A 12,024-nucleotide genomic window follows, 5' to 3' on the forward strand; every position below is an offset into this window, starting at 1 on the left:
TGTACATGGTGACTTAATGGCAAAAGACTACTGTCAGCTGGCCCAACCCAGCTGTACTGAGTCCTTAAGCGCCTCCAAGTTATCTCCATTTTCGGGGAAAATCCACCCGCCCGAAGGCCCACTGGTGTTAAACCCGGACGCCCTCAGGATCGAGCCGGAGATCATAAAAATCTCATTCTTACTCATTGAGCTACCATGCCATATCCAACCAAAGTGTTGTATGTGAGGATTGAACATGTGTCTCTATTAAGATAGTGGCTAGGGATATATTGTATTATTAATTCATTTATTTGATAATCTATCACATTTTACTTGGTAAATCATTTGGAACAAAGAACAACAGTTGAGTTAGAAAACCAGTGAAAAATTTTCATTGCCTCATGTTATCTTTTCGTCTGAACCTCCTCCACGACCTATGACTAAAAATGTTCAAGAACACTTCATATAATATAATATATATTGCACCAGAAAATTCATATACTTATGTCAACAAGAACTTAACCAAAATAACAATCATGTCTTGGCAAAGAAACAAAGATGTAATAAAGGCAAACGCCATCTATTAGATGCAATTTCTGTCAACTCCCAAATGATGGTAGCTTGGTTCCAAATCTGAAACAACATGTACATTATCCCACAATGGTTAAATTTTCTAATGTCATAAGTACAAAAGAAAACGCGTACCGTGCCATAAATATTTGAAGTGCATCTTGAATATGGTGCAATTCGTGAACAACCTTTTTAATATCCATCCGTGTGGGGAAACCACAGAACACGACACTCCAATGTTGATCGTTGAAGCCAGAAGTTCCTCTATTTTCTTTTCATTTACTTCCTTATTTTGCATAAAAGTCTCATCCTCTAGATAAACGTTAAGAATGTTAGCATCAACAACATCCGTTACATGGTCTAGCAAGGCCATGGAAGCAAATTTATGAAGGCTAAGGTCTTCATCAAAGTTGTCGTCTGTTGGTTTTTTGCCAGTCATTACCTCTAGTATAATATTCCAAAGCTGTAGACGTCTCCACTATTTGTCATCTTACTCTCAAGACCATACTCTACAAACATATAAATAATTACTTTAGAAAAAAGTTATATTTTAGGTAAATATGAACATCTATATAAGTATATGAATTTACCTGGAGGAGCATAACCAATTGTTCCCATAATCCTAGTTGAGCTATTTTGGTGTGAAGTCTTTTCAAGAAATCGAGATAAACCAAAGTCTCCTACATGAGCCACCATATCATCATCAAGTAGAATGTTGCTAGGCTTCAAGTCACCATGAACAAGGGTTGGTATGCAGTGATTATGAATGTAATCAAGTGCGGATGCCACATCCATGAGAATGCTTATTCTTTGTAGAAGGTTTAGTTTGAATGCCCTTTCATATGAATGCAACCAATCATGTAAACTTCCATTGGGCATAAACTCGTATACCAAAGCTTTGAAATCATTATTTTGAAAGTCAATACTTGAGCATGAAGTTATTAGCTTGAGCAAGTTTCGATGTCTAATATTACGCCATGCTTCACACTCCCTCATAAAGCTTCTTTGAGCTCCTTGGCTTTGAAGATGTAAAACTTTGACTGCAACAAATATGCCTTTATCTTCATCAAGTACCCCTTTATAAACAGAACTGAATCCACCGGTTCCAATCAAATTGCTTGAGAGAACCCATTGGTAGCCTTGAGAAGTTGTTTGTATGAAACTTGCATGTGTCGTTCGCTTGTTGAAGAATGAGACTGCTGGTTTTTACTTTTCTTCTTCCACCAAACATACGCCAAACATGTTATGGCAAAAAATGAGCATGCAATCAAAATGAATATTGCAAATAGAGGAAACCTTTTCTTTTGTTTTTCTACCTTCTTCCACCAAGTTCAGCAAAGCCGCCACAAAGCCTATTATTCCCCGAAACAAAAAACGCACTTGCATTGGTGAACACTCCCGACATTGGTACTTCCCCCTCAAAATCATTATATGACACGTCTAGATATTCTAGCAAAAAACTTTCAAAGAATCGAGGAATTTGACCAGATAAATTATTATGAGAAATATCGAGTTTTTCCAATGCCTTTAAGGAAACTAATGATGGTGGTATCATACCATGAAGTAAGTTGCCTTTGAGAGACAGACTCACAAGGCTAATACAACCACTGAGGCTACTCGGAATAGTATCGGATAGACTATTTTCGGATAAGTCCAAAAAACTCAACATCTTGAGGTCTCCCACCTCGGACGGAATTGAACCAGACAAGTTGTTTTGAGAAAGATTCAGTGCTATAGATAAAGATGAAAGTTGAAGAATTGTTGTGGGTATTTCTCCGTTAAGTTTATTGTCATTTAGATACAACTCTAATAAACTGTGGCAATTTCCCAGATTTGATGGAATAACCCCTTCCAACTTGTTTGAATATAAAGAAAGTGTAATCAATAATGATAAATTTCCCATGACATTAGGAATCTGCCCTGAAAGTTGGTTGTTATTTAAATAAATGACTTTTATCTTTTGAAGGTTTCCAATGGTTGAAGGGATGTTTCCTGTGAATCGGTTACCTTCTAATGATAACATTTCCATGCCAACTAGATTACCGATTGATTTTGGTAGGTTTCCATGTAAATGATTTCCAACTAAATACAGAGTATCGAGTTGAACAGAAAGATTACCTATTGATCTAGGGAGTACACCTTGAAAGTTGCAAAAGGCAAGATCCGATTTCTCTAGTCTGGTGCAATTTTTGAAAGACTCAATAAATTGCATTTCATCAACTTCTTTTCCTCCTAACACGCTATCACTAAACTGTAATATCCGAATGTCTCTTAGTTTTGCAAAGTCGATTGTTAACTTCCCACTAAACTTGTTAAAACCCATTTGAAGAGATGCTAATCTCGAACAATTTGAAATGGAGGATGGAATTGATCCAGTTAGTTGGTTTAAACGGTAAATGAAAGCCAAATAGATTAGGGAACATGACACCTAAAGCTGGAGGAAGACTACCGATCAATTGATTATCAGCAATGGCAACTATAGTTAGGAGGGAATGGTTGTAAAAGGAATGAGGGATGACCCCAGTTAGATTACACTGACTACAATAAAATTCTCTTAAAATTTTCCAACGGCCTAAGGTTTCAGGAATGCTCTTACCCAAGGCATTACCCGAAAAAGAGAATAATTCCATTAATGTAAGATTACCCAAGAAAGGTGACATTGTTAAAAATAAAGAATATTACTCTAGAGAGAATTATGGGTTAGTTAGCATCATATCCATATTTATCAAAGGTCTATATTCATTGCCAGCTCACAACTCCTAGAAATCAGTCATTGAGATTATTTGTTTCTTTTTATAGCTCTCTTGTAATAGCCTATTTATGAAGGCTTCTTCTTGCTTTGTAATTATTCAGAAAATAACAAACCAATACAATTATCAATTCCCTCTGATTATCATTGTGAAATATGGTATCAGAGCGGTGAGAGATCCTCACAACCTGCTCATCTTTTACCCTTCTGATCACCATGTCTAACGACGGTGATGTGGTCATAAAAGATGACCTCTCAACCCAAATAGCCAACCTTCTCAAAAATAGCCTCAACACCCAAACCTCAACCCATAAACAGTCTACAGATCAGTGTTAAACTGAACAGCCAGAATTATGCCCTCTAGGCAAGGATGATCCGTGTTGCCATTGGCGGAGAATCACCTTTCTAAAAACCCACCAAACCAAACAGATGAAAAATATGAACAATGGGAACAAGATGACCTGGTAGTGTTCTCTTGGCTCATTCAAAACATTGAACCCTCGCTTTCTAGCAACCTTACCGAGTTCCCGACAGCGAAAACGCTATGGGATGCTTTGGTGGTCACTTACAGCAGTGGAAAAGATAAGTTGCAGACCTTTGATCTACATGTCAAAGCTAATAATTTTAAACAAAACAGCCTACCTCTTGAAGGTTTCTGGATAGTGATGCAAGGAACCTGGGGTGAAATCGAAAGACGAGATCCGAATCCAATGACCTGTGCCGCCGATATTACCGCCTATAACACCATTCGGGTCCGAACAAAAGTTGTTCCAATTTTTGAATTCCCTTGATCAGAAGTTCGATCCGATAAAAAGGGAAATTCTTGTCACACCCCGACCAAAGGCGGCGGAACATGCCGGGGTGCAACGATTGCTCATAAGCGCATGACACTATTTAAAGCGACAATATTTAACAAACTCATTTCATTTCACAACATCGAAAATGTCACATAACCAAATATTCATAAGTCAAATACAACAAAATATAACAAAATATAGCAAATCAAATATTGTTCATTTTTGCTAATATCATAACGGTATTTGTGACGTTTTCTTCACCGAACTCCAAAATCAACCTAGATGCAAACCTGTAACATTTCATAAAATAAAGTTTATCAACACAAAGGTTGGTGAGCAATTCATAAGTTTGAACAATAGATATATAGTATGAAAAGCCACAAAACTAGTTTACAAAACCATAAATAATAGCTATAAACTTGGATAAATAGTTATCGCTAACAAGTTAGCGACACCCAACTATAAGGGGTTGCCAAACAGTTTAGGATTTTATAGTTATCGTTAATTGCATTACGTTAACGAAACCTTGCCACGAGGGGTTGCCAAATGGTCTAAGATTTATAGTTCCACCATCCAAAAGCGATAAACACATAGGCAAATAAGCATAGAACACCAAATCGAGCAATTATTCAAGTAAAGTATACAACAACGTTTGTGGTTTAAGACCCAAGTATAAAACATTTAGTTTAGATAAGATGAAATGTCACCCCCAAAATAAAAGATAGAAAACGGAGTATGAAGTTACTCACGTTCAAGTATAAAACTTGATCGGTAAAAGATGAATAACCGGATGGATAAAGTTTAACGAGCAAGGCCTAAATGACAATAAAATCTTGGATTTAGAATGGTTGTCTTGAAGATCTTTAAATAAAATAATTGTTGCAAAAAGTAAACAATTAAAGTTCAAGGTTTAAAATGTAACTATTTAAGAATTTATAATAACAATCCTTTAAAAATGTAAGTTTGCTCGAAACCGGGTTAAAGTATCTAACCTTAATATTTACTTAACCAATGTTAAGTAATAAGGTGGGAAAAATGCTAAAATGCAAGTTCCTTTGGGACAAAGATACTAAAGCGGGTTTTTAACGAGTGTTCGGGTTGTCGATTCGGGTCTTGACAAATGGTCAAACCCAAAGTCAACTTTCCAACATATTAATTGTTATGAGATAACTCATTAAAATATACTAACACTTAACCAAGTATGTAGATCTATTGTTTAGAACTAACAACGCACGTTAAGCGAGTGTTCGGTTTTGTCGGTCCAAACTATGTGATGAGATCAAGTTGGATCCAACAATTCCATGTACTTAAGAAAATAATTAAAATTAGTTTGTAAACTATTTTTAAAGAAATATACAAGTCTTGATAGCTAAAAACACACTTGTGTGTGTTAAGCGAGTAAAATTCGGTATAGTTCGGTTTGGTTCGGTCTCCATCTCACAAATAGTTCATAGATGGTTTCTACATGCCCAAATATCATAGAACTTGTATATTGGTTTATAAATGAAGAAAACTTAAATTTTACAACTAAAAGGTTAACTACAAGTCTTTTAAGCAAAAGTTTCGGTTTAGTTCGGTTTCCATCTCCCAACGAGTTCATAGATGGATTCCATATGCTTAATATCAAAGAACTTGTAAAAATGATTTTTGAAACTCAAATCTAGCAATAAACATGTTTAAACAACTATTTTAACAAAACTAGTAAACAAAAGTTTGGTTTCCGGTTTTGACTAGTTTTCGGTTAAACCGAGGTTATTCTTATACAAACCCACACCATGGAACTTGTAAATAAGATGAACAAACTAAAAGGGTTATAATTTAGTCATAAGTGATATGTATAATAAGTTATGTGTGTGTATATATATATCAAGAACACGAAGTCCTCCATGAAGCCTTGCCTTATGACATTCGAAACTTAACCAACCGGAGTTGGTGAAGTAACAAATAAAGGAAACAAGAGGTGTGTATTATATATATGTTGTACTACCATATTCAAGTGTTAGTAATATTAGATGAACAAGTTAAAATGAAAGACTATAGTTAGTTGACCTTAAGAAATCAAAATAACAAAATGTTGAAGATGAATACTTGGATTTGAGAGAGATTTTGGAGAAGATGAACAACCAAAATGGTGTATGGAGCCTTGCTTTTATAATGGTAAGAGTATGGTTCATACAAATAGGGTAAAGATGCATGTGATGGTTGAAATGGTCAAACAAGTTTTTGGTAAATGGCAATAATAGTCCCCAAAGTTTGGTTTAAATCATTTTAAGGAGTTTTAAGGACCAAAAAGAATGTTTTCAAGACCCAACAAGTGTAAAACAATATTGTAACATAAAATCCATCATTTTGATTATATCATAAGCTTTGGTTTACAAAATGGGTCGGTTTACATGATAAACGAATACAAAAACGAATACAAACGAGACCCGAAATTGACTAATGTCACAATTCTCAGATGGGATCCCTTACCAACAGCCGAGGCAGCCTACGCTGCTGTGCGGAAAGAGACGGCTCACCAAAACATCCTCGGGGCCATCTCTACACCGACACAGGGGGTCGCCGCCGGTCTCGTTACTACTGAGGCAGAAGGGGTCGGGTTCATCGCGCGACGCAGGCCGAATCCAAGCATCAATACTTTTGTAATTCCAACAAAGGTTGACAAATCAAAGCTAAAGTGCACTCACTGCAACATGACGAAACATACCAAGGAGAAATGTTTTCGGTTAGTGGGTTATCCAGATTGGTGGAGTGACGGTCACAAGAAATGAAAGAAAGAAGAAGGGGAGGCAGCGGCTGTCGTGGGCAACTAGAAGGCCACCAGCAGCAGCGGAGACAACCTCACCGGAGCTTTGTGGGCAGCGGCGGCTGAACCAGTGGAGATGAATGGTATAAGTGGTGGAGACAAGGGAGTTTCTTTTAACTATTGTTCAATTCCATCCTTACATCCTTATATTTCTTGTGATATTACAAAAAACACCCCTCAAGTTGTTAATATTGATACTTCCATTAAAAATAACACAAATGTTGGGATGGCCAATATGGCAGTAAAGAATGGGAAATCGGGGGCGTGGATCTTCGACTGTGGTGCCACCGACATCATGACGTATGACCCTTCCGACATTTGTGCTACAATGAAACCCCACAGAAAACACATACAAATTGCAGATGGCGAAATTGTGCCTGTAAAAGGAGGGGGTACAATAGAATTGTCACCAACAATGAGATTGTCAAATTGCCTTTATATACCATCCTTGTCTCATAAACATTTGTCTATAAGTCATGTGACTAAGGAATTAAATTGCACGCTTCTAATGCATCCCACTTTCTGTATATTACAGGACATCAGGACGGGAACGATTATTGGACGTGGCACTGAGCGGCAAGGATTGTATTATGTAGATGAAGTGACTCAGCAAGGAACTGCAATGTTGGCTCATGGAACTACAAATAGAGAGGCATGGTTATGGCATAGAAGACTTGGACACCCGTCTTCTGGGTATTTACATCATTTGTTTCCTAAACTTTTTCGTTCAAATGAACCTCTAAACTGTGAAACTTGTGTTTTGGCGAAAAGTCATAGACACACCTTCAAACCAAGTAATACTAGAGTTGATTACCCATTTGATTTAATTCATTCTGATGTGTGGGGTCCTGCACCAATTAATGGGGGGGGGGGGGAGAAAATTTTCGATATTTTCTTTTATTTTTTGATGATTGTACTCGTACATCTTGGGTTTATTTCTTAAAAAATAAATTCGAGGTTTTTGATAAATTCGTTAACTTTCATACCATGATTAAAACTCAATTTCAAAGAGAGATCAAAATTCTTCGTTCCGATAATGGGGGAGAATTTGTTAACACCTCCATGAAACAATTTTTTGAAACAAAAGGGATGGTGCATCAAACCTCTTGTTCACATACCCCAGAACAAAATGGTGTAGCCGAACGAAAAAATCGCATCCTTCTAGAAATTACCCGTGCTCTCATAATCGAATCACAAGTGCCAAAAACCTTTTGGCCTGAAGCTCTTGCCACGGCTACTTATCTCATCAATCGTCTACCTACAATGATTCTAAAATTTAAAACTCCGTTACAAACCCTATCCGAATTCACTAACATCCCCCCTACCCTCACACTTGAGCCTCGCGTTTTTGGAAGTACTGTCTTTGTTCACATACCAAAAACAGAACGTACAAAAATCGACCCTTGTGCTGAGAAGTGCGTATTTGTGGGATATGGTGTTGATAAGAAAGGGTGCCGATGTTACAGTCCAAAAAAACGCCATGTGTACACTACTACAAACTGTGATTTTCTTGAAACCGAGTATTTTTACCTCACCCAACACACGGGTCAGGGGGAGAGAGAGAATCATGACACATTAAGTTGGCTAAGGTGGGTACCATCGTCAGAAGAAGTCAGTCATAATACCCAAGCTGAGCCATCGTCAGTCAGCCATAATACCCAAGCTGAGTCACCTACATCTACGATACTTACAATCAGTGTCACGGAACATGATCTTCCCAACCAGATGTCTGAGGTAAGTACCTCTCAACCTGGTGTTTAAAACAATATTGATAATTTCAATAATAATGATGCTAGTAATGTAGAAAACATTGCTACTCATGGTGATCGTGAAGAAGCAACTGATTCACTGCAAGAGGAGTGACTTCTATATGAAAATGAAGAAGCACCACAGAGGTATGTTCTTCCACAGAGAGCGAACAGAGGTGTTCCTCCAAAGAGGTACTCACCTGAAAAAGAAAGTAGGAGTTCCAGATATCCCGTGGCAAATATTGCCAAAGGAAACCTGTCAGAAGAAGCCAAATCTTTCTTGTCTGCTATTTCTTTTGAAGAAACCCCGAACACTATCAAGGAAGCATTGGAATCAAAAAATTGGAGAGATGCAATGCAAACAGAAATGGAGGCTCTAAAGAAAAATGAGACATGGGAAAAGTGTGTCCTTCCCCTGGAAAAAAACCTGTGGGATGTCGATGGGTGTTTACCACGAAATACAAACCTGATGGAACTATTGAGCGGTACAAAGCCGGTTAGTGGCTAAGGGGTACACTCAGACATACGGGATCGATTATTCTGAAACCTTTTCTCCTGTCGCCAAGATTGACACAATCAGAGTCCTTTTTTCAATAGCAGCTAATGAAGATTGGCCTCTCCATCAACTAGATGTCAAGAATGCTTTCTTGCATGGGGAACTAAAAGAATAAGTATATATGGAGCCCCCTCCAGGATTTGCTGAAGATTTTGAGAATAATGAAGTTTGCCACCTTAAGAAGTCTCTATATAGGCTAAAACAGTCTCCTAGAGCTTGGTTTGGGAGATTTACTGTAGCCATGAAAAAGTATGGTTTCAAACAAAGTAATCCCAACCATACTTTGTTCTTGAAACGAAGGGGTAAGTCCATAACATGTCTAATTATTTACGTTGATTATATGATTATCACTGGGAATGACAAAGAAGAGATAAAGAAGTTAAAGGAAATTTATTCACTGAATTTGAGATGAAAGACTTGGGAAGACTTAAGTATTTCTTAGGAATCGAAGTCCTCAGGTCAGGGAATCTTTATTTGCCAAAAAAAAAAATACATTCTTGACTTATTGGCAGAAACAGGGATGATCGATTGTAAACCTGTGGATACCCCAATGGTAGCAAATCTGAAACTGCACATGGAAGAAGAAGCTTAATTGGTCGAAAAAGGAAAATACCAGCGATTAGTGGGAAAATTGATATACCTTTCCCACACTCGCCCCGACATCGCGTACGCAGTGGGAGTAGTGAGCCAATTCATGCATCAACCACAAGCAGCCCATATGGAAGCAGTCTGGAGAATCATTAGGTACCTTAAGGGGACAGTTGGCCATGGGGTCCTATTCAAACCAAATGGGCACCTAAAGATTCAGGCATACACTGATGCAGACTGGGTAGGAGATAAAGAAACTCGAAGGTCAACTGCAGGATACTTTACTCAAGTCGGAGGGAATCTCGTCACATGGAGGAGTAAGAAACAAAAGGTGCTTGCACTTTCAAGTACCGAGGCTAAATTTAGAGGGATTGCACGAGGTCTAGCTGAGGTACTATGGATACGTAAACTCTTAAAAGAAATAGGTTTCTTACCAAGTGAAGCAACCAAGATCATGTGCGATAATGAAGCAGCTATACAGATCTCTGAGAACCCAGTACAACACGATAGAACCAAGCATGTGGAGGTTGACAGACATTTTATCAAAGAAAAATAGAAGCCCACATCATAGAACTTCCATATGTTCAGTCTGAAGAGCAACTCGCTGACATTTTAACAAAGGCCACAAATGGAAGAATATTTTCACATTGTTTGGACAAGTTGAATTTTGGTAATCCCACTATTCAACTTGAGGGGGAGTGTTAAAAATAAAGAATATTACTCTAGAGAGAATTATGGATTAGTTAGCATCATATTCATATTTATCAAAGGTCTACATTCATTGCCAGCTCACAACTCCTAGAAATCAGTCATTGAGATTATTTGTTTCTTTTTATAGCTCTCTTGTAATAGCCTATTTATGAAGGCTTCTTCTTGCTTTGTAATTATTCAGAAAATAACAAACCAATACAATTATCAATTCCCTCTGATTATCATTGTGAAATAGACATTCCACCCGTTAACTTGTTATAACCGAGTGAAAGATAGGCAAGTTTCGAGAGGGAACTGATTTCCTTGGGTATGCTTCCAACTAGCTCGTTATTGGATAGATCAAGTGCGTCTAGGTTAGAACAACTGGATATGTTAATTGGAATGACCGAGCTGAATTTATTATTGCAAAGAGAAAAGAAGCGTAACCTAGAAAGATGAGTGACTTCATGAGGGATTTCTCCATGAAGGCTGTTGTTAAAGAGAGAAAGAGTACGAAGGAAGCTGAGGTTCCCTACATGAGGAGACAAAGAGCTTTCTAGACCTTGCGAGATCAGTCGCAAAAAAGCCACCCTTCTAAGCCGCTTCCCACATGTAACACCGGTCCAGTCACAGAAATGAAGCGAACTGTTCCATGAGGCTAGAGCTCCATATGGATCTTTAGTGATCATCGACTTAATCTTCAACAAAGTGTGAAGATCTGTCTCATTTCCGCCATAGGAAGATGAGATAGTGGTGAGAACTAGAAATATAAGAACATAAAAGAGGAAATGAGTAGTAGAGAGAAACGATAAGCACTTAATGTTCATTTTTTGAAATAAACTTAAAGATCACAAGAATAATCGCCACCCTTTTATAATATGTTTTTGAACAGTGATAACATGCCAGTCATTCTGATATTTTTCGGTCGCCATCAAAGGGATAATAACTTTAAAATTGTCAGCCAGTCCAACCTTGACTGAGCAGTAAAGGATCTTGCCTTTAGGAGTGAATACTATGATTCAAAACCTAGCATGAGAGTAAATTGTCTCTTAGAGTAGATTAGGAGTAGGAGTAGGGATTAAACGAGTGTGTATGGCTGTTCAAAAAAAAAAGAACTTAAAAATTGTCAATGACCCCTAGTTCAAATGGTTGAAGTGAGGTACCGAAGGACTTTATTTAAAGAAAGAAATGTCTTGGGTTCAAGTTCCATCTATGAAAATGTTGAGCCATTGCCTATGAGGTTTTCTTACCTATGACGGGTTTCCTCCGTAGAGTGTTTTCCGAGTCAAGACTGATGGGGCGAACTAATGTGCGGGCTTCCATTCAGAGGCATGCCGATATAACTCCCGATGGTTCCACGCTCAGAGAATGAAGATGGTTGGGTGAGCTAGTGACCGCCAGTAATCCAAATGACCGTTAAAAAACATTAAAATTAGAGACAATGCATTTAATGATCAAAACCTATAAAACAGTCGTGAATGAGTCAAAATATAATAACGTTTTCTTATAACTTCAAAAGACTGAATAAACAAAAATAAGAA

General features: G+C 37.7%; 1 pseudogene; it reads right to left on the minus strand.

The window, feature by feature from the left end:
• Nucleotides 1-993: 993 nt before the first annotated feature.
• Nucleotides 994-11,411, minus strand: LOC143541179 (receptor kinase-like protein Xa21; annotated as a pseudogene).
• Nucleotides 11,412-12,024: the final 613 nt, after the last annotated feature.

This window comes from Bidens hawaiensis, unplaced genomic scaffold (genome assembly GCF_021521415.1).
Source record: "Bidens hawaiensis isolate Kalapana, Puna unplaced genomic scaffold, B.hawaiensis_p1.1 tig00012472_1, whole genome shotgun sequence".
Classification (NCBI taxonomy): Eukaryota; Viridiplantae; Streptophyta; class Magnoliopsida; order Asterales; family Asteraceae; genus Bidens; species Bidens hawaiensis.